The following is a 26,994-nucleotide window of genomic DNA, read 5'->3' on the forward strand; positions in this document are numbered from 1 at the left end:
TTTGAAAGGCTGTCTAACTGAGGGGCACAGTGATGAGTCAGAGAAAGACTTGACAGAATAGGCTATGCCCAACTCTCACAAGGAGAGGAAAGGGAAGCTACTTAAGGGGCAGTGCAGAGAGAGAAGGAAGCAGTTTTACCAGGACAATTGTACAGAGACAGGTGACAGAACAAATTAAACAGAGGTGAAGACAGGAGCCAGAAGATCAGAACAGATTGCCAGAGTTAGTTTGAGGCCAAGCAGAGGCATTCACTAAGAGACAGAGAGAAGGCAGTTTGAATTAGTCAGCATGGAGAGGAGTTTGAGCCAGAACAGCTGAGTTGAGCAGTCAGCTCAACTCAGAAAGAACTAGGAAGGGGTGAGCTTATCCAGCTGAAAGTCCCAAAGGCTGAAAACATTCCAGGCCTAGTTAGATTGTACAGAGGCTAGAAGCTTCCAGATCTCAGCTTAGGCTAGCAGATGGAGGCAGTAAGCCTCCGAGACAATTGCTACAGGAGAATAAAAGTTACTTTACAAGGACAGACGTGCCCGACATATGATGAACACTCAGTGTGGCAAGACCAGGTCCTCTGGTCTTGTGCATAAGCCAGGCCTCGCAGAGCAACTGAGAATATCACACTGGCTTATTTTAAGCCCGGCAATGGAGAGGGTATTCTCTGAAGGATGGTTCTCATCTTTGGCCTTTTCTTCTTCACCAAATGCACACCCCCACCGAAGCCGCTGAAATGTGGAGAGAGAGAGAGCAAGACAAGCCAGCGCTCTGGGGTTCTAGCCCATATGAGCAATCAGGTAAGTTATTTATACAGATTTGTCTATCGTTTTTATTGTTTGATGCTGGCTATGAGTCAGGCTTTATCCCTGTCAAACTAACTCTGTAGCCTATGCGCCAGCTAACAGTCAGCATGGCTTTCTCAGGCCAGACACGAAGTTAAAAGCATGTGATGTGGGGTAAGGACTCCAGACAGACAGACGGAGTGGAAGACAGCAGAGAGGACTGCATGGCAAGGGCAGAAGAGAGGTGACGAGGCAGGGACCAACTGTGTGAGAGAGAGCTCAGACTGAGAAGGGCAAGTGTTCACAAAGTCCCACCCCCAAATGCCACCTGCTGGGAGAGTGGAAATCAGCTTTCTCCTTGGGTTCCATGCATGTGTCAACCATCCCAGGGCAAGCACCATGCCCAAGAGTAGTTGGCCAACACAAAACAAAAAATGCCATTTTTGTGTGTATACTTTTTCTTTTAGGTTTGTTTATAATTGTTTTTGCCTTACTGTTTGCTTATTTGTTTGTTTTAGCCTTGGAGATGAGAAGGATCTCAGAGGAGTTGGGGAGGAGTAAGGAATATGAACAAAAATAATATTGTTTGTAAAAAAAATACGGAAAAATTCTAAAAATAAGTAAACAGACTGATTACATAAAACAAAACAAATGGACCAGCCGTGGATTGTGTGAGTTAACTCAGCAGTTTGGAGTTTGGGGCAAACGGGTTTGATCTGACTTTATGTGTTCAAACGAGTTCTGATTTTGGGTTTTTGAGAACATGTTTCCATGATAAACTCAGGAATAATCATTATATAGAATACAAGCCCCGCCTTCCAATCTCCCCTCTCTCACCTGCGTGCTCTCAGCTACTGGGAAGCTTGGGCCCTGGCACTTGTCACATGGGGACAATGTGAAAAGCGGCTGAAGCGACTAGTCCAGGTTTGATTGGTGGTGAGCAGAGGGCTCTGCTGCGCCTGCTGTGGTGTCTAACATGATGACACACACCTGCAGGGACCTGCCCTGCCAGCTGACTGAAGCCCCTAAACTTTGCTGAGGCATTCAGATGGCTCCTGTGCTCCCCCTGCCTGCCTCAACCTAACTGCAATTTACCACTGGAAGGGATATGTCTGGGTGGTCCCGATCTAGTGCACATCAGCATGCTCTGAGCAACTGAATGCTGCTCTGATGGTGGTTGAAAGTCTCCCAACAGAAATCCAAAAGAAGAGATTATACTTTCCAAGGAAAATTTGGAAGGATGTTGGTTTGCCCCCAATTGTTGAGGCTAAGACCTATCAGTAAACAAAACCATCTGGGCCCCAATCACACTCTGAGAAGCAAATTGGGATACTATAAAGCCCACTGGATTCATACAATATAAAGTACACACATACAGTATGGCAGGAGAGTCTTTTAACAACAAAAGAAACTCTGACCTGGGGCTGGAGAGAGCTCGGTTGTAAACAGCACTTGCTGCCGTTCTACGAGACCTGAGTTTAGTTCAAAGAACCCATATAAGGCAGCTCACACCACATGTACCTCCAACTCCAGGAGACTCACAACCTTCTTCTAGCCACCACAGGCCCACACTTATGTGGAATACACTACACTACACACACACACACACACACACACACACACACACACACACACCTTTATGGAAGAGTTGGGGGAAGATGTAAAGGCCCTGAAGAAGATAGGTACTTATCTTAGGACTGCATTGCTGTGAACAGACAGCGTGACCAAGGCAACTCCTATAAAGGACAACATTTAATTGGGGCTGGCTTACAGGTTCAGAGGTTCAGTCCATTATCTTCAAGGCAGGAGCATGATAATGTTTAGGCAGCCATGGCACTGAGGATTCTACATCTTATTCCGAAAGAAAACAAGAGAAGACTGAACCTCTCAGGCAGCTGGGAGGAGGATCTCAAAGCCCACCTCCTCAGTGGCACCCTTCCTCCAATAAGGACACACCTCCTAACAGTGCCACTCTCTGGACCAAACATATCCAAACCACCACAGAACCGCACAGGACGACCATCAGACTCTGGGAACTCCAGAGACTGAGCCACCAACCAAAGATGAGCTGGGCCCAGGTCCCCAGAGCATATGTAGCAGAGGGCTGCTTTGTCTGGCCTCAGTGGGGGAGGATGGGCCTAATCCTGCAGACTTGATGCACCAGGGTCAAGTCTCTGCAGGATTCCAATCTCCACAGAATCATATTTCCCAAGACTTTGATTAGCCCAATCTTGAGAGAGCCTCCTTCTGCCTACACATACTTCCAAATCTAGTCAATACTCATGCATCGGGCCTTCGGGGGGGGGGGGGTGTGCCACCCACCCCACCCCCCATATTCATCATGGTAGCAACTGTTACTTCACAGTTTGGTTGGATCTTCCAAACTGAAGATCACAGAGCTTCAAGATCAGAGCCCTTAGATCCTTGAGACAGATGGAGGCACTCCTACTGAGATCATGAATATTGAGACTTCAAATTAAAAACTATGAAATTAATACTGGTACGTCTGAAAGAATTACAATAGCAATCGACCATAGCATGTCTCTATAGTACCTGAAAGGACATCAAATCTTATTTTTCTTTCCTGTTTATTCCTTGAAAAATTCTTAAAATTCTTACATTGCGTATGGATTCTGATGTTGAGCCACATGTCACTGAAGCATGGTCAAAGGACCACAGAGAATGAGCTGTGCTTGGGTAGCCCTGCCTTCTTCTCCAGGGTTTGACCACAGAGGTCTCACACCTGCCCTGCACTCTCTAAGCATACCTGCTTCTCCTCCATGCCTACAGGAGTCATATAAACAGTGCAGGTTGGGGAAGAGGGCCTTCCCACTCACTTCCATAAATCACCCTCACTGCCCTGCCTCAGTATGTAACTGCCTGGTCCAAACACACTTATGTTTTATCAACCCTAAGCTTTGGCTGATGTGTTGTCCCTTTATACATGCAGGTCTGCTTTTACTCAATCCAGACTCTAGGGTTGCCTGGGTCGGTGCCCACTATTGGAACATAGGGGAATGGGAGTCACAACCACACCGAGGGAATGTTCTCACAGCCTTTCTAAATCACTCAAGATCTGAGTGAGATAACACAGAGACATTTACAAATGAAGACTCTGTCCAAATGCTGGCAGGTTAAACTTCAGGTAATAGGAAAGGAATAATACTCCAGATGGGTACAACTCCCAGATATACATGGCATGGGGAAAAGTATGACACAGAATACATAATGCCACCAGAATGAGCCTGACCTCAGCTGAATAGGGCAGGGTACACTGGTTATACTCCAAAGCTTGTCAATCATCTTTGATACCCCAATAGTAGAGTGACTGCATCTCTAGACTAAGAAATAAAGATGGATTTATGGTGCCGAGTGTGAGGCTCGCTGACTTGTACATATTGTGGAGGAGATAAACTAGTCTGATTGGCATATCATTTCACAAAAACGGCTCTTTCCTACTCGTTTTTGGCTGTGTGTTTGTATGGGTGTTTGTAAGAATGACGTATCTGTGTGCATATGTGTGTGCACATATGTAGACTCAGCTGCATGCATGTAGAAGCCAGGGTATAAGGTGACCTGGTCCATCACTCTTCCTATGAAAGAGGATCTCTAGCTGAATAACCAGAGAGCGTCCCTTTTACTCCTGTCTCTACTTCAATGAAACTGGGGTCACAGGCCCCCATCCAGATCTACAGCCACATCCGATATTTTACATGGGTTCTTGAGATTGTGCTCTTAACGAGTAAGCCATTTCTGCAGCCCGGGACAACTCCAGAGTCCTATCCTCTCAGCAAGCTTAAAGTGCCCCTCAGTCACTGCTCAGCTGGATGATGGGTGATGTCATCACTGTTAAGCATCATGAAGTGTAGACAAACCCACCTAAGGTAGCTCACCACACTTAAAATGTGGTAGATATTCATGGTATATCCTGTGGCTCCTAAGGACACTATGAACAAGCCAGAAGATCAAACCAGGCATAAGAGGAAATGATGCAGTCCACCCATGCAGCACTGCAAGGGTCAGGAGGCTGCCAGCATAATATAACATAGTGCTCTCTAATAGAAGTTTTAATAAGGAATACAGTTGTGTGACTGACCCATGGTCAAGGTGCCCCAGCTAGCTTACCTTAGTTTTGTTAAGCTGCCTGCTTGCACAGAATCCCATCCCATCCCACCTAACTACTTGTCTTAACTTTTGGTAAACTGCCTGCTTACATAGAAGCCCTCCCCAACCAACTAACTGCTTATTTTAACTTCTGTTAAACTGCCTGCTTATACACAACTGCCCCCCCATAACCAAATAACTGTTAACTAGTTTGTTTCAATAGAACTCCTTAAAAAAAGTTTAGGGGGTGGGGATTTAGCTCAATGGTAGAGCACTTGCCTAGCAAGTGCAAGGCCCTGGGTTCAGTCCTCAGCTCTGTTTCTTTAAAAAAAAAAAAAAAAACTCCTTAGATTCCTCAACCTCCAGGAGAATAGAAGTCCAGGGAGCAACAGGCCACATTGCCTGTTTCCTGTGGACAAAGCCTCTGATCAGAGATATAGGACAAGGAACTGTACCTCATTTTTTGTGGTTATGCTGGACTGCCCATACCCATTGATGAGAAGGGACTTACTACAAAAATCAGGGCCACCATCTTCATCAGGGGGAACTCAAACAGTCTAACTCTGGACTCAGGCCAAGCCTACCAATACTTTGGTCACCTGTATTCTCTCAAAGGACCACCTCTTATATGAGGACTGGGCCACAAGGAATGGACAAGCAACCCTCAGGCTACTTGCAGGAATTATAAACAAAGTACCCTGATTTTTTTTGGCCAAGGGAACTCACCAGGCTTAGCAATACAAATGTAGCTGCTGTTGCTAATAATAATATTATTATATACATATATATACATACATACATATGTATATATATATATATATATATATATATATATATATATATATATAAAACATAGTTCAGTTATTACATTTTTCAATACTAGAACTGGTCAAACAACACCCTGTGGGCCAGAGGGCCAAGAAAGAGATCACTAAACACGTTACCCTGTTGAAGGAGTCAGGAATTCTTGATATTCCCCAATGAAACAGTCCTCATTCTCTGTCCTGAAGCCCAACACTTGAAACTCACCAGCAGTGCAGGATTTAAGAGAAGTCAACAGGTGGAGAAAAAAAATGTCTGTCCCACAGCATCAATCCCCTTATACCTCCAAAGTGTGTTGCCTGCCCCCGAAAAGAAGATTTATAAATCTGAGTCTAAATGATGCTTTCTTCTACCTCCTGCTGCCCCTGGTTGGTTAACCCACATTTGCATTTCAATGGAAAGACCCTCTGTGTTTAGATATAATGTCCAACTAACATTGATTTGGTGGGTTCCTAAAGGGTTCAAAAAACCTCACCAATATTATTTGAAGAAGGCCAGGGTGTAGATCTGTTAGAATTTAGAAAAAAAAAATCCTCAAAGTACCATGTTCCAGTATGTAGGTGACCTCATCATAGCTTTGACCACTGAGGAGGAATGTAGTTAGTCAACAGAGGGCTTTTGAGAAACCTCCAAGCCCTCGAGTAGAGTCTCCACCAAAAATGTTTAGCTATGAATCCTTTGGGTCACATATCTTGGCTACAACCTAGGAGAAGGAAAGCAAAAGCTTTCCCACAACTGTATTTTAGCCATCCTGAAAACCCCTACTCACACTATGAAAAGACAGGTACAAGAATTCTGGGTGGCAGTTGGATGTTGCCAGGAATGGATGATGGGATTCACTGAGATAATAAAGCTTCTCTAGGGTATCCAGCATTTGGAGTAGACTAGCACTGAGCAGAAGGATTTCAGAGCCTTGAAAAGGGCTTTGTCTGCCCTGGTCCTGGCCCTCCCAACCATTACTAAGCCATTCTACTTTTATGTGGATGAAGCAAGGAGAACTGCCAAGGGTGCCTCATGTAACTCCTGGCACCCTGGAAAAGACCAGTGGCATTTCTGTCAGAGACTTGACATGGTCACAGTCAGATAGTTGGCATGTGTAAGGGCCAAAGCTGCCAACACCATGCTAGTAAAAGAAGACAACTAATTAACTATAAGATACATATTTTTCCTGACACACCATGCTCTGTTGAAGCCCTCTTGAGGGAGACACTGGAGTGATCGATATCTAGTACCCAGGTGATCCAATACCAAGCCCTGTTCTGGATCAACCCTGTTGTATAAGATGTCAGATCTCAACTGTGCCAGTCTCTTTCAAGACACTGACCCCACAGAACCTGTACATCACTGTGAGGTAACTGGCCTGATCCAGCCTCTCTGACCTGATCTAACAGATGCCCTGTTGAAGGCACCAGATAAGTTATTGTGCATAGATTTGTGTAGTTTCATCCATGACTAGATGAGATATGCAAGCGCAGTGGTGTTGACTCAAGATAAGACTGTCTGGGCATACTCTTCGAGAAGGGGACATCAGAAGAGAGCTTTTATCTTTGACCTAAGCATTCCACTGGGATAAAGACAAGGCTTTTACCATATACACTGATAACCCATATGCTTTCAACATGGCCCATGTCCATGGGGATTCTACTCTATACAGGGAAAGACGATTCTAATCTCAGCATCAAAAGAAATGTAGAATAAAAAAAAAAAAAGAAAAAAAAGAAAAAAAAAAGAAAAAAAAAGAAATGTAGAGAAGAAGTCTTAGCCATATTAGAAACTATTTGGTTAGCCAAGAAGGGGATTCCACAGAAGTCAGTGGCAATGGAGAGACTGACTTGGCTACCCAGGAAGTGGCTACAGAACTACTCAGGCCTCTCCAAGTCTTGGTAGCTCTGCTAGAACCTAGGTTACTGGGCTGACCAGAATATATCTGGAGAGATTGAGTGCTGCAAGAACTGGCCACAAAGGATGAGCAAGGACACTGGATGTTGATGGTAGACTCACCCTTCTTGTGCATCTGGGAAGGTGAGTGCGTATGGGTCTGACCATGCTTCCCACCTAGGGGCCACGAAAACTACTTGACTCCTCAGACTCAAGTATTATTTTGCATATTTGGAAAGCCTGATTAAAGAGACCCGTTAAGATGTGCTGCTTGTGTTCATCTGATAGCGTAACCCTAAAGTAGAAAGATCCCACAAGGGATGGGCTCAAGTCAATGGAACTAGGGAACATTGGGAGTAGGACTTCGCTGGAACTAGGCCCACACTTTTGGGCTATAAATATTTGTTGATACTTGTAGATACCTTCTCAGGAGGGATGGAGGTCTATCCCACAGGAACAGAGACTATTCCAACAGTTACAAAATAACTCCTTCGAGAAATAATTCTTAGGTTTAGGGTCCTAACATTGGGGTCTGACAATGGTCAAAGTGTCTCAAGAATGTGACAAAGGTATTAAATACTAGGTGGAAACATCATTGTGCATACAGGCCACACAAAGCTCAGGTCAGGTAGAAAGGATAAAAAGAACTCTCAAGGAGACTGACCAAATCAGTCCTGGAAACTGGTGAAAAGTAAGCCAACCTCCTCCCCTTTTCCCTGCTCAGGGCCCAACACCTTACCTGGTAAGCACACCTTACCAGGGGGGGCTTACTCCATTAGAAGTTATGTCCGGGAGACCACTTCCTCACCTCCCTAAACTCTGGATTCCCCAGGCAGTAATGTCTAATCCCTCCCTTCTTGAGTCCTTGTAGGTTCTGCAGGAAGCTCTACAGGCCACAGATTGGAGTGTGAAGGAATCCTATCATTTCCCACCTCTAAATCCACTCACCAGTCCCAGCCAGGAGATTTGGTTTAGATCATGAGGATCCCCATCTGGACTCTGGAATGACTATCAACTTACGCTGACCACCTCAAATGCTGTGAAAGTGCTGTCTTTCCCTGGGTTGACAACTCCCAACTAAAGAGTGTCACTGATGAGGACAACAGGTGGACCATCACCCAGACTTCAGACTCTTAAAGACAAGGCTGGCCTGACATACTAACCCAGCACACTATGTCATCCTTTCCCTTTGTCTCTGTTGGGAGACAGGAGCTGACTGCCCTCACTGTACAATCCCCCTATCTGGACTTGGGGATTGCGAATAGCAAACACGGGGAAGACAGTAGTCAATCTGACCACAGGCAGCAACTCCAGTTCCACAGATCTTTGTTCTTTGAACAAAACTTTTGGAGATTAGCTAAACTACAGAAAGAGTGAATGTGGGGGCCTGTCTTTTGAGAGTGAAATACAGAAAATCAAGTTACTTGGATGGCATGTGAACTGTCAGGGCTCCAGTAATGGGGGGTGGGAGAGCAGGGAAGTAGCACTTTATTGTGTCAAATGGTGTTATGAAACTGATGCATCCTAGAAGCCAAAACCTATAATATACATAAAATAGGGGTGCCCCAAATGCTGCATGATGGGGAACTGTAATCCCCTAGCGATATGATTGAGAGATTGGAAACAACACAGGGGTGGCTATGGCCCATGGGACACCGAGAACCTGGAAAACAACTCCACTATGCTACCAAAAGAGACCCAAGGAATACATTTACCTTTCAGAGGAGGCCATTTTCTTATGTCCTTAAACCTAAGGACTCCAACAGAGACCTCCTATCCTTCCCAATGGATATGACCCAATCCCAACCAATGCTCCCTCCCATGAGATTGGCTCCCAGCCAGTGTCAATTACTGCCCTAGTCTTCACTGTCAATGGAGCCATGGACCCTTCTATACTTTCTACCCTTGACAGGGTACACTGTTTGCTGAATCATACACACCCTGGAATTTGTCAGGATTGCTGGCCATGCTTGAACCCTGACCCCATTACTGCATAGAGCTAGGACTATCAGTTCATCAGCAAATAAAAACAGTTGTAACTGGGAACAGCCTAAAATAACACTGGGGTACCTACAGGGAGTGGGAACCTGCCTGCTGTCCAGAACTCGTGCCCTAGAAGCGTGATGTTACTTGGATGTTTGCTATTCAACTTTTCAGATCAACTCCTCGTATCAGCAGCAATTCTTCGTCTCCCCAAGACCACTTGGTGGGTACAAGCAAATGGTTCAGCTAAATGTGCCTCCTCAGAGACATCCAAACCATAAGTTTCTTCTATGCGTGGTAGTACACGTCCTGACTCAAGTGTACTTATATAATGGGGAAGAAGGAAGAGCATGCACTTTAACATAAAGCCATGCCACAATGGAAAGAGGGAGTTGTGTCTATCTACCTACCACTGCTGCTTGGAGTTGCTGGAGCAACAATCATAAGAACATCAGCCCTCATAGTCATTGATCAAAACTTTAGAGAATTAAGTAAGCAAGTGGACCTGGACTTAGAAGGGAGACTTCATATATAGACTAGAGACACAAGTAGACTCTTTAGCAGAAGTAGTTCTACAAAACCAAAGCAGTTTAGATCTTCTCTGAAACAAAAATTACAAATGGCTTAAGAGAAACCTGTTTCTATGCCAGCAAATCAGGGATAATTTCAGAAAACATTGCTATGGTTAGGGACTATTTCAAAGAAAGGGAAAGCAACAGACATAGATGAGGCAATTGGTTACCAGTTATAACTGTTATAACGGTTTGCCTGGTTCCCATGGTTGACCTAGGGAACCTAGTGTGAGCATTTGCAGACTATTGACTCTTATCCTGACCATGGTAATGGTGGGACCCTGCATCCTCAGCTACATGGCCAACTATATCAAACAGAAAATAAACTCAGTTCAGGTACTGATCCTTTGACCTCCCCACTAGAACAGAATGTGTCAACAATTTGACTCAGTCCCACAGGGAGCGTAACAAGGCAAGACAATACAAGGTTCCTCCATGTTGGAGTGTTGCTGAGGTCATTGTAGGCTTGACTAGAATTTGATCTCCTTGGTGGGAAACCTCAAGGGAAACTACCCAACTCTAGTCTAGGAATCCAAGGCCAAGATGCTTATCTCGGCTTCTGTTAAACTGCTTGATCGTATAACACCCCTTCCTGTCACCTGCCCAGAAAGGTACCAGGATGTGGTTGTAGCCTTCAAAACTCTTTTACTCTAAACCCTCTAGACACTTGTTGCTATACTTGGGTACACTTGGGCGCTATATCAAATGCCTTAGTAGAGTTCCAGCCAGCTGGAAGGGGGAATAAACACTTTCAATTGGCTATAAATTGTATTTGAGTGGTGATCTCTGGTAGGCTCCACATAACAGGCTAAAATAGCAGCTGGAGCCTACAGTGTGGCTGTGGTAGTTTCCATGAGAAATGAACGCTAACAGGCTCAGATATGAACACTTGGTTCCCAGCTGATGGCACTGTTTGGGGAGGTTTAGGTGGTGAGGCCTTGATGGAGGGAGTGGGCTTCGAGAGCCTATAGCTTTGCTTCACTTCCGGTTCGCTCTGATTCATGTTTATGGTCGAAGATGTGAGCTCTCTGCTTCCTGTAAGCCAAACTTAAACTTTCTTCTGTCAGCTACTGCTGTTCATGGTAGCCTACGATAGCCACAGAAAAGTAACACGTGTATGTGTGTGTATATGCACAAGTGTGTGTATGTATGCGTGTGTCCATGTGTGTCTGTGTGTGCATGCATATATATTTGCATGTGTGTGAAGTGTGTGTAAAGAATGTATGTGTGTGCATGTATGTGTATGTGGTGTGTGTACATATGTGTGCATGTGTATGCGTGTGTGTATGAATGTGTGGTGTGTGTCTATGTGTATGCACATGTGTGTGTCTCTCTGTGTGCTGTGTATGTGTGTGCACATGTGTGAGTGTTTGTGTCTATGGTATGTTTATGTGTGAGTGTGTGTGTATGTGTGTGCATATATGTATGTATGTTTCTGTGTGTACATATGTATGTGTATGTGCATGTGTGTATGTGTCTCTGTGTGTAACATATATGTATATGTTATGTCCTGTTAACTATCATAGACTGTACACAATTGTCTGTCCTTTCATGCTGCTGACACTAACCTCCGGGCAAATGCTTGAATGAATGCCTTGTGCAGTGGCCTCACAGTAGCTGGGTGTCACTAGAAATATTTCAATTGCATTATGTTGTATCCTATGGGACACCCTTCAGAGACATGGTCCATCACTGACTAAAACATCAGTCTGTTGTTCACAGTCATATAGGAAACACTGTCACCAACTACAGTCATTACAGTGTTCAAAAGGGTCATTAAATTCATGATGAAGCACACTTCACTGTGGCCTTTCCACTGAAGAAAATCAGTGGATGAGGAAGGATTTCAACGATGAGGTACGCGTGTGATTTTCACCAGCTCTTGCACTGGGCACACACTTAAGACACATTGGAAGGGTGACGCCTGCCAAGTGCATAGTCTTCAGTGCTGTATGCTAACCTGCCCGGGGTGTGACGAGGCTGAAGTTCCCGTCATGAGCTTAAACAGCTAGCCATGGTCAGTTTCCAGCAGAGGCGACTGTGTCTGCTGCCTGTAAAAGGACCTTCTGAGCCCTGACATGGTCAGTTTCCAGCAGAGGCGACTGTGTCTGCTGCCTGTAAAGGGACCTTCTGAGCCCTGACATCAGCGTCACTGGAGGACAGATGTCACACTGGCTCTCCCAACATTTCTTTTACCTACTCTCTCTGTACAGGAACAGCCTCCTTCTCCTCACAGGGCCACTACCACAATGTGCAGCCTCACCGCAGGCCTAGCTTCATGGAACCAGTGGACGTATATGCCATAGTGTATATAACCACACACCAAAACCCGTGACACTGTGAGCCAGCTCCAGCCATCCACACTCAGTACGGGCAAGTATTGTGTCCTGGGTTCGGATGTCAAACCAATAGGCGGTAATTTCGAACTTAACATAGTTAACCCATCTCCTAGGATTCTCCTCTAAGTGAAATGTGCATATTGCATTGTTGAACCATGCCAGGAATAAGTGGGCTGGCTGCTGGTTAGCAGTGAAGATGGATAAAGGCAGTAATCCTAAAATACAAAGAAAATACAGCCAAAAGGAACGCTGGCACCCTGTCAGCCTCCTTCCGTGCTCACTGGTCCTGCTCAGGAGAAGCCTCTCTGCCTCCCAGCCAGCTCAGCTGCTGCCGGGAGGCCATTAATCCGACATCCTTTTGCTTAATATGTTCTGTTCCTTAACTATTCATCCCATGTGTGTGTGTGTGTGTGTGTGTGTGTGTGTGTGTGTGTGTGTGTGTGTGTGTGTGTGACATGTGTTTTGTGTACAGATATCTTTGCCCAGTTACTTTTTAAAACTCAGTTCCTTCCTCAAGATCTCTTTACTCTAGAACCTCCCATAATTCCTTTCATTTTTAAAAAATGGTAAAATGATATGTAACAAGGATTTACCACTTCTCCACATGGTGTTCCATTTTATTAAGTAGCTTCACATTGTGAAACAATCCCCAGAATGTTTGCATCTAGCAAAGCCGAAACCCTGTGCCTGTTCAACAGGAAGTGTCTCCTTGTCTCTCCTAGATGCTTACACCCTCACAACCACATCCAGCTCCTGTCTCTGGGATTCTAACGACTCTCAGTGAGTCACATGTCAGTCCATACAGGGTTGGTCCCACTGGAACAGCCTGTTTCATTTGGCATAACATCCTCAAGTGGATCAAAAGCCTTAAGCTTTCTCGTCTTATTGTGTATACTCTAACTCTAGCTCACTAACCACTGTAGAGCCAGCGTAGCCCAAGCCTTGGCCGATAGTGGACATGCAGTAAAATATTTGTTATGTCTAGCAGTGATGGTTAGCATTACCTAGTTACATTTCTGCAATACATTCCTACATCCTAACCAGTGTTCAACATGGATACTCCACTAACTCCTGGTAAAGGGGAAGAAATGGAGGGAAATTTTGAATCCTTCTCCCAGGAAGCAGACACAGATCACTGCCTGCTTCAGAGAGAGGAGGATTGGAGTGGCCTCAGGTACAGCAATTGAAAGAACAGCTTAATTCCTTTCATTCTACTTAAAGTATCATTTCATTGTTATTAAAAATTGCTAATGTCAATTGAATGAACACTCCTTCCTCCGTTCTCAGCAGTCGAAACTGCTGAGGTAAGAAATTATAATGATCAGTTATTAGAGAGAAAGCCTTTGCATGAATGCAAGGGGTTAGTCTCAGGGCCATGACGAGGTGCTCTCTGTCTAACTGTTGGGTAATTAATGCACGAAGAAAATAACATGTACATATTGGAAATGAAGAGTTATGGATTATTTTCTTTTAGTGGCAATTAAATTAAATATCTTTGATTCCTCACCTGTTACCATGGTTATTTGCAGTGATCCGGGTCATTAAATGTCTTGAATGAAATAGTTATATGTAAAATTACAGCTCTCTCAACTTTGCAGAAGATTCTCTAGCCGGCCAAAGGGGAAGTTGTCAGCTAAGGGGAGGGAGCCGTCTGCCAGACGGTTGTTAAGCCTCTGGAGCATACAGAAGTCTCCTTCCTAGCTCCTCCCTGCTTTTCTACAGAAGGCTCAGATCTTGGAATTTTTGAGAAGCATGAGATTCCATAGAAGAGAGTTATTTCCAGTAGAGGAGACTTATTCTGTCCTTTCCTCCTACTGTTAATCCTTCTTTATAAAAATGAAAATAGTTTTCTCTGTCTCATTATAAAAGCGCTGGAAAAAGATCATATGTTGATTATTTGATGAGAAACCAATTCTGACTCTACTCATTCACCACACCCGCTGTTCTTCCTCACTCACTGATGTCCTGGAGTTTGGGGGCTGCGTTGACTGGACCCGGTGGGTTTGCAGGAAGATCACTGCCAAATGACTTTCTCTGTAAAGTCATAGCTGGTAAGGAAAAGAGTCCTGTGGTAACACTCACTGCTCAACTTTGCTAAGTCTGCATTTTTCTAGTACATTCCTCTATTCAGAGTCATTTCACACACATGTGCATTGGTTTTATTTAGCCAGTAAGCCAACCATTGTGTCCCTCAGGACTTCATCTACTGACCCATTCTCCCGTCATTATATACCTTCCCTATTATTCATAGACAATTCAGTGTAGTTCCTTAATATTTTCAGACTCACCAGCAGCAAACAAATGGAGAAACTCTTTCTCTAGCTGATCTCTCTCAAACAGCTGGCCTTTGGCCATTTTTGAGATAAGTTTTGTAAACACCAGTGATAGAACATGACCTCTGAAGAATAGGCCACAGAAGTCTACTCAGGTCTCATTAACAGGCGCGAGATCTTTGAAAAAGGATCACAGGTGAACGTATGGAATAGAGTTCTTCATGAATGTCTAGCTACTAAAGGAGAAAGAAATGTGCTCAGGGGTCAGGGAACATCAACATGCAGTCGCCTAGCACATAGAGGACATAATATAATATCCTATAAAATTACATAACAGTAAACATTTGTCCTTACCCAAAACCAGTTAGTTTCTTGCTCCTTTAGTTACCTTTATTTCCAGCATGATGTGCCAATGTGTCAAGACAAATATCTGACACCCTGACTCATGGGATCAGATCTGAGATCTGTGTATCTTCTACAGAAAAAAACTCCCACTCTTCATCAAATGGTGTATTCAGAAAATGGAGTCATCATTTCCTGTGAGGAAGAGCTACATATCTAGGTGTGCATGTATGTGTTGTGCATGTTTGCATGGGTATGGGCTATAAGAATATATGTGCATGTATGTGTATATGTGCATATGCAAGTTTGTATGTATGCACATGCATGTAGGTATATGTGTATTGCACATGCATCTTAACTCAAAACATTTAGAAATCTCATTCATACAATACAGACATAAGATTTTAGACTTTGTATAGAGTTGTATTATAGACTTGAAAATATACTGCTCCTTAAATTTTGCTCCTGGCCTCAGATTTGCTCACCCCATGGATGATAGAGTTGCTAATCACCCAAATTTCAGGTAAGTGTTTCAGAGTTCTTCCCAAGAAGAGTGGCAGTGTGGTCCTGAGGCTGGCTGATAACTGATCAAAGCAGGGAGAGCAGGTGTCAGTGTGAGCATGAAGCATATCTCACACATACATGCTGATATACATGCAGGAAAGTGAAGCAAATGAAAGTCCAGACTTTAACATTTTTCCAGGTGACTTGATGCTGGCAAGATTTAAAGTATGCTATGTAAGCCAGGGATGTGCCACAGGCTATCTTTCTTGACTTAGACTACATATCGAAAGTTGAAAATGGACATTTTAAAAGGTGCATTTTCCAGTTAAACACTTTTAGTTCCTCCAGTAATGAATTGTGTCCATTCTGGAAAACAGCCATTGCCTGTGTCAAGTCAGAGGTCTTCAATCCAGGATTGGACCAAGAGGTGACAGACAAGAGATTTTTCTATTTCTAAGGACAAACAACTTATTTCCAGTTCAAAAAAGATTCATTATAAATACTTCCCCTTTGTAACATACAGCTCCTTTGGATGTACTGAACATTTTCTAAAAATTAAAAACAGTTTAGCAACCCTAAAGGCAAAATGTCAGAGGTAAGCATGTCATGTTGCCCTGTGTGTGTGTGTGTGTGTGTGTGTGTGTGTGTGTGTGTACATGTGCACTTAAAGAAGAAAGTAATGGACTCAAAATTCTTTGATCACTTTAAGACACTCAGAAGGATTAAAACGAGATATTTTAGATACAAGAGTGAGCATTTTGCATAAACAGCATTAACATTACATTTTCTAAAGAATATAAACAAGATAATAAACTTCAGAAATCAAGAAAAATAGAGGATCAGCCTTCTAACAGAACATCGTCCTGTAAGCATCAAGAATCCAGCTGAATTAGTGAGTAAAACTGCCTAGATCAAAGCTCAGGGAAGCAGGGTGGAAGACACTAGGGAAGCAGGGCAGGGGTGTGTGGTGGGAGCGAGGCTGCCCACACATCTGCCTGCAGAGATGTATGCCATGAGGGATTTTGGTCCAGCTTGACCATCCTGTCATAGAATCAGCAAATGTGTCCTTGTTTCTTTTCTCCTATATTCCAAAGCACCTTTCTTTCCCTTTGTTCTTCTTCCTCCTCCTCCTTCCCTCCTTCCCCTTCTCCCCTCCTCCCCTTCCTCCTCCCCTCCTCCTTCCCTCTTCCCCATCCTCCTCTTCTTCCCCTCTTCCTCCCTTCCTTCTCCTCCTTCTCTTCTTCCTCCTGCCCCTCCTCCTGCCCCTCCTCCTCCCCCTCTTCCTCCTCCTTCTCCTGAGCTCTCTTTCTCTCTTGGTGGCCATTAACCACACTGACAGTTTGACAGGCTGAGATAAGGAAATAAAACACTTAAACATTGTTTCCTGATGTATGCATTCATCTCTTCTGCCAAACACAGATATTAAGGAGATATGTCACCCTCTTGTCACCTCGGCTCGGTTGCAGCCCAGGCCTGGGTCCGAGACTCAGCACACCTCTGTTCCTACCAGGAGAGTGTGCAAGGGCTTCTCGTTTCCACACACCCTTCCTTCATAATTTGCCTTTGAATAACTACTACATGCCCTATAGTCAATGGAGACTTGTTTGTTTTACAGAGATTACTAAAATGTGTGTGCACATGTGCACAGAGCCATACCCATGCATAAACAAACACACCAGCACATGGAGGCCAGAGGAGGGCATCACACCCCAGAAGCATAGTTACAGGTGTCTGTGAGCTGCACGACATGGGTTCCGGGATATAGATGTGGGTGTTCTGTGGGACCAGCAAGCACTCTCAACCTGGTATTAACTCTGCCTCACCCATTGTAGCTTTTAAAAATGAGGCGCACTATAATCTAAACAGTGACTCTCTGGATTGATAGTAGCAGGACTAAAAGGCCAGGTCCCTGCAACCTATGTCACACCATGAGGAACAGATACTTTCTCCATGTTTGCCTGTGCATGGCAAGTGCTGTCAGGGTCTACAGGTCAGACGATAGCAAGCATCATGTACTGTTTCAGAGTTCTGGATTTTATCTTGAGAGATGAGAAGGTGATGGGCAAAGATGGAGGGCGGTGGACGGCTTTCCTAGGTTCTCAGCCTTTCTCTCTCTCCCCACTAACATGAAGGAGAGGGCTCGAGGGGAAAGTCACAAGTTTATGCACCCCAGACAGGGAAAGCTGTCCAGCAGGCTGGCCCCAGCTGTGAGTCTCCACTGCTTTTATATGCTGTTCACTACGTGCTGTGCCACAAGAACCATTTTCTATGAAAGCTGTGAAAGAGAATCCACATGTACCCCGAATCCTCCTGAGCTCCGGGTCTAGAAGCCCCTTGACAGCTCTGAGCCGTGTAGAGAGCAGAGTAGCCTTTCCTAATGGAGGGTCTTACAGTTTGACCATAGAAGGGCCCCACTCAGTGCTCAGAATTGAGGTTCATTCTTCCCCAATTCATGGTCACTTTGGGAGACCCATCAGGCAGCCCGGCTTGCAGATGCTCACACTAGGGGTGGAACCCTGACGGCCCCTCCGCCCCCAACTCCTTGCCTCTGGTCCACTGTGGTGTGATCATACTGTGGTGTGATCATACTGTGGTGTGATCATACTCCAGCTGTCATGAATTGCCCTGTCCTGCCTTGCTCTCCCCACCATTGTAGCCTGAAACTGTGAGCCTAACAAACCCTTTCTTCTTCAAGTTGTCTCTGTCAGGAATTTTGACTAGAGCAATACTAACTAGTATTTAAAAGTAGAAAAGATGCCATAGCTGCAGGAAGAGTCTCAACATACCCAGTCCTCAACTGGGAAGGCACAACTCAGCTTAGTTAACTTGACACAATGTACAGTCACCTGAGAGGAGACTCTGAGGAGGGGCTGTCTACAATGGCTTGCCCTGAGGGTAGGTCCATGGGGGGGTGGGTTGTCTTAAGGAAGGTAACTGCTGTGGGAAGATGTAGCCCATGGTGGGTGGCACCATCCTGTAGGCTGGTCTAACGGTGCAGAAACAAAGCTGAGCCCAGCAGGTGAACCCACGCATGGGTCTCTTCCTGCTGCTGTGGATGTGCTATGCCCTAGCTGGCTTACATTGCTGCTATATTGACTGTCCCAGAAGGATGGACTGTGCAACCTGGAATTGAAAGCTGGCATAAACCTCTTTCATCCTGAAGACATTTCTGCCAGGGTATTTTATCCCAGCCACAGATGTGAAACTACCACAGTCATGAACATGCTTTCAAGACCGCCCTCGTGTGTGTCATACAGCAGGAGCCTCGGAAATCGTCAAGGGAAGGTTGCACAAAGTACCTTGTGGTAAGGAGAAGAGACCGACTCACTCTCCAAAGGATGCTTTTTAATTCTTTACTCATGTAATCATCTATATTCTTGAGGTCATCAACAAGACAGATGAGACATCCATATGAAAATGAACACCTCAACGACACAAAATACTGCCACAAATAAATGACAATCTGCTTAGAACTGAGGGTTCTTTTCCTTTCATAAGGGGCCTGTTTCGTAGACTGACAGACAATAGTGTCTATCAGGTTAACCACAAGCACAATGCACAGCAGAAGAGTCTTCATGCTGTCGTGTTTGCCTGTTTACCTAAATTGTTCCCCCAAATAATGCTTCCTCAGTTGTCAAAAGCGACCACCACAAAATGATGACAACTATAACCTCAGAACTTGGGAGGCTGTAGCAGGAGAATACCCATTAGCTAGAGACCAACCTAGGCTGCACAGCAAGTTCTACACCAGTCTGTGCAAGACATTAAGAAACTATCTCAATTTATTAAGTACGGGATGAATGAGCATGAGAATAAATATTAAGTAATTCCATTTGAAGGCTAGTTTGGACATTGGAGGTTAGATTCCTTTATAATAAACTCATGAACAGTTTGTTTAATTGAGTGTTAGCTACAATTATTATTTTTATTTGGCATTTACTTACAGACACTATTCAGAGGAATAAATGCTAGGGAACAATTCATTGATACCTTTGGTGGTAGGGTGGAATTATTGTCTCTGTTTTACAGAGGTGGAAACTGAGGCATGGTAGTAATACCCACACTCACTAAGAGCTCAAACCTGAAAATGGTTCCGTTCTGACTCACCAGAGGATGTTTACTTGGGGTCAAACCTCTCACATCTTTCACAGTGGATTTCTTCTCGGCAGTGGACTTTAAACACAGCTCTCCCATGTCGATAGAGCATGCGACAAGCAATCTCAGTGACTCAACTTGCCAATGTAGCCATGATAACACAGCTTAATTAGACGAGAGTCCATAAGGCCATCTGCAGGAAGGTATCTAGTGTGCTGTGAGCACGCCCATCTTCCAGATCTCCTCTCCTATTAGCCTGCTGTGTTCCCCTAAGGTCTCATTCTTCCCTCTGAGTCATCAGTACATACATTTATCATGCAGCTCTACTTTGCAGGACCCAGACATGAGGGAAAACATGCGATCCCACCTTTCTAGATGGTCTTGATTCAGTAGATCATGTCCAGTCGCTCTGGCTCTCATGCAAATGACCTGACTTCATTCTTCATGCTGAACAAATTCATTATGGGCACGTGGTGCACTTTCACCCGTCCCTCTGCTCTTGAACACCTAGGGAAGCTGCATAACTTAGCCGTTGAGAAAACGGCTCGGTTAACCTCGAAGCGCAACCATCTCCATGATCACACAGCACTTTTATCCCATTTAAAGGATATTGAATAGGTTACGTGGCCTATCCTGGTTACAGGACGGGAGAGTTGTGGGAGATCTGGGATGGATAATGCCCCGAGATCTGCTCCTCCTGCAGAGGGAAGCTCAGCAGAGAGGTTTTCCCCATTTTGCTGAAGTCAGCCTTGCTTTGGTCTTATTGGCTTTCACATGACACAGCTCGGCACGGAAGAGGCGGAGCTCTTCCTGCTGTACCTTAGCCATGCAATGCAGGTGCAGTAGAAAGGGCTCCATTTCTAAGCATGCACTCTCTCCATTACAACCCAGTGTATTATGGTAGGCTCTCACAGTTTTACAGAGTTATAGACTCAGGAGAAACTCCCACATTTACCTGTTCTCCCTCTCACTAAACTTGTTCAACATGTGTTTTCTCAAGAGACAGAAAAGAGCAAAGATCTCTTGTCTTCAGACCAGAAGGCCAAGACAACACCATGCATATCCTGGCCCAGAGGCAGGAAGACATCAGAGTCACCTAGAAACAAATGTTTGCCTCTTTTGACGACATTTCCATCTTTCCTCAATTCTAGGCTCACAACTAGAATTTCTACTAGTAAAGTGTGGTAGGTACAATGCAAAACTTTTATCTAATAAGATAGAAAAGAAGGTGGTGAGTTAAAAATGGAACAGGTTAATGGAATCATATGGAAACAAGAAGAGAGGGAGAAAAGCAGGAGGGGAGGGAGGGCAGGAGAAGTAGGGGGAAGCAGAAGGGAATGGAATAATAATAATAATAATAATAACAACAACAACAACAACAACAACAGGAATTCAGTTTCATCTTATCCATGCCTTTTTGTAAAGCTGGAGTCTTACTTTAAGGCAAAATCCTCCCTTTCAGTGCTCAGTGATCCTTTATTGCTGTGTAACTTCCTCTTCAAATAGGTTAATTACAGAGGCAATTAGGCTGCTTCACACGGGATGTCACTATTCCCTAACAGAAATAGCGCGAAAACACATGTTCCAGGCATAGAAAAATATCTGTAAAGACCAAGTTCCAGAGTGCAGTGGAATTCTGTCCTCTGAGGTGCTGCTGTGGGGCCACCTGTGGGGTTGAGTTTCTCTGCTGCCAATCCTGCTAGCTGACTGAGCTCCCCCTTCTAGGTTTCTCTCACATAGAATTCCCTTTTGTCAACAGGGAGGGGATGTGCTTAAATTACCACAAAGCAAGAGAGATCCTGGGACCGAGTAGCCTGGCAGAAGCGAGTGGAGCAAGTGCCGTCTTATTAACAGGGCACACAGACAGCTAGAACCGAAGAGGCGAACTCTATTATTAGTTTACACAAATGCTCTCATCCCACGGCCTCCTGGGTGTTTCCTCTGTGCTGTTTTACATACTCAGTTTGGAAGTGAGTGGCTGCTACAGTTCTGACCAAGTACTTAACAGCTCCGAGGTTGTTAAAATGACCTTTCTAAAATCGGGATGTGGGGAGCTCTAGGCAGAAGGGTCCAACCTTGGTGTTAAATGGAGTGTAACAGTGCCTTCCAGATTAGCCCGAGACCCCTGAACACTAATTATTGCTTGCTCATTTCTAAAACAAACATGATATATGCCTCTTCAAGAGAACAGAGTCGGATATTCAATGCATATTCACAGAAGACAGCCACGCCATCCTTCCTGATGGTGGCCATGGGGGTAACAAGTATAGAGAGAGCACATGACACTAGACATGTGTGGTTCAGGACCTGAGCTGTCTCCCTGTGGTCACAGTAAAAGCAAGGTCTGAGGTCATATCCTCAGATTCATGAGTACATGGCTTTCTCCTTTTCGGTCATAGATTGGTCTATCGCTGTTGACTGGACATCTCAAGAAGTGTCAGCCATTTGTTCAATGTAGCCTGAGTGCATAGTGGAAATTCTACGGCCCACTGCCTTCCTTTTGGTGCGAAATACTCAGGGAAGTCAGCCCATGAGTGAATCCGTCCTCCTCAGCCCATGAGTGAATCTGTCCTCAAGCCACTCTGCCTAGGCTCAAATACAACTTTTCTCTTTCAATAGCAGTTGAGCTGTGATAAATTACATAATTCAGTTTTCCTCTGCTACTGTTCTTTCTGTTGAAGATAAAACAGGTGTACTCATGCTCCCTGCTTCTCGGAGGGTTTATAGTAAGTTGGAAACCAAATTACATACAAAAACTGTAGCTGAGGTTATGTACTGGGGAAATGTCGAGGACAGCTGCATCAAGTGTCCTGCTGTGAATAATGATGACCAACATATGTGTGCACACACAGGCATGTGCATGTAAGCACACATCTAAGTTGTATGGTTTTTTTCTTTATTAGAATACTGAACTCTTCTAATAAGCAATAAGTTATAATCATCGAGTAATAGGCTTAAGTGGGAGTTAAAATTCTACAGAAAAAAGTGAAACTTGAAACCCTGTGTAGCCTAGAATCTTCCCACAGTTTGACTGACAGAAGAGCCTCCCTGGAATGTTAGCCCACGCCTACCTGAGTGTGGAACAGCTGAGCGAGTCTTGGGTGGACTCTGCCCTATTCCAGGTGCACAGAGTCAATCCTGAAGACCAACAGACAGACAGCAAATGGAGAGCCCCCTTCCGGAAGCTGATGATGCCACGGGAAACTTCTCAGATAATCTTTTGGCCACAGAGCAGTAGCCAGACAGCTTCTAATCAGCCTTTCATCCCCATTTCCTCCAGAGAGTTTGGCAGTGGGTGGTTAAATCAACGAAGTCAGTAGGCAAATTGGTTGTTTTGACTACACTGCCTGCAAATCTGGGGTTTCACGCATGTGCACGCTCTCTGCCGTGGACACACCAGAAGACTGCTGTAGATCTGATAAATGAGCTTTTCCCTACCGTGCCTTTAAGGGAACAGCCGCATAAATGATACCTATGATTGCAGGTCACACACAGCACAGACCCGGCCTTATCATCTTTCCATTCGGGCATATCCTGCTGAGATTTTAGCTAGGATACCTCTAGGTTTTTGAATTACCAATTTTGTATTTCTGGCCACTACAACAACCAATTTGGACTCACTTTGTGGGTAACCAGATCAATAGTGTAGACTTTCATTCTTAAGGGGTTGTGGGGGAAGGGAAGTGACTAGAATGGTTGTCCTATGAAGTAGACTAGAGATATCACTAGGAGAAACCATAGACAATGAACATAACTGGCTCCTTCACAGACCACTGCTTTTTGCAGATTGGGGCAGAAGGCAATTCAAATCAGCTCTGATGGAGACCCAGCACCAGCTGAGCGAGAAGCAGCTAGGAGCATGGCTAGGGTTGGCCCTCTAACTCAGCATCTTAGAGGAAGGCCATGTTGATCAACCCCATGGATCTTAAAAGCCCAACCAGAAAGTGGGGCGAGAGTTCAGTGGTAGCAGATTGGCCCGATTGAGTGACAGATCTCTTGTTGGCAATCTCAGTACTGGGATTTAGAGGAAATAAAGGAGCCAACTCTAGAATGGTGGCATTTCCCTCAAGTTCTCTAGGAGCTCAGAAAGATCACAGTCAGTTGAGATACCACAGCGGATAAAAAGGCAAGCGTTGGCATTCAGACATTATCTAAGATGTCATGAGCCCCCTGCAAAATCAGGGAAGCTGGGAATCCCCATTCCTCAGTCTCATTCACAACAATTCAAATTATGGCATCTACTGTATGCCAAATAAAAACATATCAGAATAGACTGATATCAAACTGCTTACAGTTACAAAACTGTTATTTCTTTTGTTCATATTTAATGTTATATAGAGGATGCAAACCTGCCTTGAGAAGGATCTCAGGGAACCCTGATAATTGTACTCCAGGTGTTCTTCACTTTGCTTTACCCCTCTCCCCCATTTTCTTTCTCATTCATCTGTTGACATTACCAGGCATAAGTAATAACAACAGTTCAGTGTAACTTCTAGCACATAGCCCTTCAGGTCCGTCGTATGCCCTCCCCCCTCCCTTTGGTGTCACCTGTGGAGGCTGGCCAGGAGCCATACCAGGGAGAAGCCTCCAGGCCCTGTTCTTTTGCTGTCTGATTGTCTCTGTGTATACCTTAGGCTTACCTCAGTGAGCATTTACAATACTGAGTCGAAAAGAGCAGGTTAGAATAGTAGGCACTTCTAAGCCAACTGATGACATGGGACGAAATATATGGCCAAGGGTAGAATTTACAGCAATAACATTTATGTGCTGTGTTACTCCTAGGACAATCCAATTTATAAAGTGCCTATTGTGTATACACAAGGCACGACTGTAAATCACCACATTAAACAATGTCAACTACCAATGCACAAGTTTCTCCCTAAATTCTGCACACAGAAACTGATGAGAATTTTTTTTAAGAAAGCACGCTTTTAAAAAAAGAAAGAAAGAAAAGACAAAATGGAAAACATCTCAGATTCATGCTGGGCGAACAGCATCCCCATATATAGGAGCAGGTGTCTGCTGTATGATTTACACACCTTTGTAACATCGCCGGTAAATATTAACCTCCTCAGCAAGAAAACAATGTCCACCACATAAGCTGGGGATGTGGCAAGAACTTGAGTCTGACACCATCCTCACTGGAGAACAGATCTCAAATGAGTGAGCAGGGAAAACCTCGTTTTGGCATCTGTTAGTCCCTGTTGATCTACAGGTCCTCGAAACCCCCGAAAAATGAGGCATCACTGATTCTCACAAAATCAGGTCACTATGCTCTGACTCACAGAGAAGCCACCTAAAGCCACATGCAGTAGTGTGCACAATAATCCCGGGGAGACAGGAGAAGCACCACAAGCTCATGGGCCAGCTAGCCTGGTGTATGGCACAGGAAACTATTGTGACCTGTGACCCTGTCTAAAATAAGATGAAGTGTTGTCCCCTGACCTCTATGGCATGTACATAATTATACACACACACACACACACACACGCACACGCACACGCACACGCACACGCACACGCACATGCACTTACATGCATACGCACACACATGCATGCACACACATGCACATGTACACACATGCATGCACACACGTGCATGCTCCCACATATCTTGAAATGAAACTCTAATGCATGCACACATCTTCTCTGAAATTCTAGCCCACAACTTACTCAGAATGCAAATCTTTTGAAACCTAAGTTCTCAGGTGTGGATTAAAATAATTCTGTTTCCCTATATGTTCCTTAAAATCACTCGCAGGGGATGAGCTATGAGACCTCCCAGGCAGCTGAACTGGGTGTCGCTTAGAAAAGCATGAAGCAGCCTGCGCCTGTTCTCTTCCATTTCCACAGGGCTCAGGGCAGGGTGCTTTCTTCCCCTCCACCCATGGCTTTCCAATATCCTTTGACTTGTTTGAGACAAAATGATGAAAAACTTTAGCATTTTTAATAGGTTAGAATAACCTTCTGTCTCTTCCAAAAGCTGACTTCTCTACACGTGATGGATGGAAGACTGATACTGCAACTCCCTATCTTGGTTAAAGTTAAAATTAAAGTGGAAAAGCAGGTAAAGGAATGTATATTTAAGAAAAACACAACTGAGCTTAATTCTGAATGGATGGACTACCTGCTGCTTTCCAGACCCAGGGAAGCGCACTGTGAGGAAGGCTGACAGGGAGGATGTGGAGAGTCAAGCTCCGCAAGAGTGACTGAGAGACACAGACTTCCTGACTGAACCGAGAACCAGCAGCATGACTTGGTATTTTGTCGAGGTTGTTTCTGTTTTTAATTCGCTCAATAATCTGAAAAGTCCTGGTACCCCACGGCTTTTGTGGGAAGGCTCTGAGAGCCAGTCTTCTCTCCTAATTGGTGGGGTTTGGTAGCACTGATCACCAATTTGGGACTTTCCTCATAACCAAGTCTATCAAACTCAAGGAGTGGTAGTTCACTTTAGTCATAAATAGAAGATTCTGGAAGATCTTGGCTAAAGATCTCCAGCCATGAGGAAGGGAACCCTTCTGTCCAGGAAAAGAATGGGATGGTGACACAGTGAGACTTTCCTCTTCAAACAAATTGATTCCTCAGCAAGAAAATCACAAGTCAAGTCCTTATGAATCCACTCAGAGATAATTGGGAAAATAAACATCATCACAGAACCTAGAGATCAGAGGCTTATGTAGACTATTTTGCAAGTGAATCCGAGGAATTCTCCTATCTGTGCATCCCAAGTGCTTAGAGTATAGGCAGGTGACATGTTTAGCTTTTACAGGGTCACCAGGAATCCAGACCCAGGTCCTGTTCTTACTTGGCAGTCCATCTTTCCATCTGTCAGAGTGATTTTTCAGGTAGTGACACCCCCATGTTTACCACCCAGCATCCATAAGGCCTTTTTTTCCCCAAATCCCTTCTGCTGAAATGCAGTCCTGATGCCTTGTCTACAGACAAGGTAAAATTGATGTTACTCTGTGCATCAAGAGAGATATCCATCTACTGGGAAAGAAGATTTTTATACCTTGGTGGATAATACCATTGCAGAAACACTACAGCCACCATCTTGCTACCAAAAGATGCCAGCAACCGCCCGTGTGTGTTATGAATGGTAGCTAACAGACTAAGACGGGTAGGAATGGAATCCAGTCACAATAGTTCAATCCAGAATTTAGCTTTGTATCTTGCTTTTCTCTCTTATTAATATGTAGTGTGTGTGTGTGTGTGTGTGTGTGTGTGTGTGTGTGTGTGTGTGTGAGTGAGTGTGCCATACTTTAACCATCTCTCAAATGTTTGTGATACTGACTCCTGTTTAATGTTG

General features: G+C 44.5%; 1 protein-coding gene across 8 annotated transcripts in view; it reads right to left on the reverse strand.

Annotated features, from left to right (window-relative positions):
- Positions 1-26,994, reverse strand: part of Sox5 (SRY-box transcription factor 5) — a 974,603-nt gene that overhangs the window by 741,287 nt on the left and 206,322 nt on the right. Inside the window, exon 1 of one of the 8 annotated variants that reach the window (XM_052175241.1) lies at positions 22,758-22,906. The exons of the other annotated variants lie outside the window; for them this stretch is intronic. The gene's annotated coding sequence lies outside the window, so the exon portion shown is untranslated. Of the gene's footprint in view, positions 1-22,757; positions 22,907-26,994 lie in introns of those variants that run through there. 8 annotated transcript variants of the gene reach the window in all.

The sequence above is a fragment of the Apodemus sylvaticus genome, chromosome 2 (genome assembly GCF_947179515.1).
Source record: "Apodemus sylvaticus chromosome 2, mApoSyl1.1, whole genome shotgun sequence".
Taxonomy (NCBI): domain Eukaryota; kingdom Metazoa; phylum Chordata; class Mammalia; order Rodentia; family Muridae; genus Apodemus; species Apodemus sylvaticus.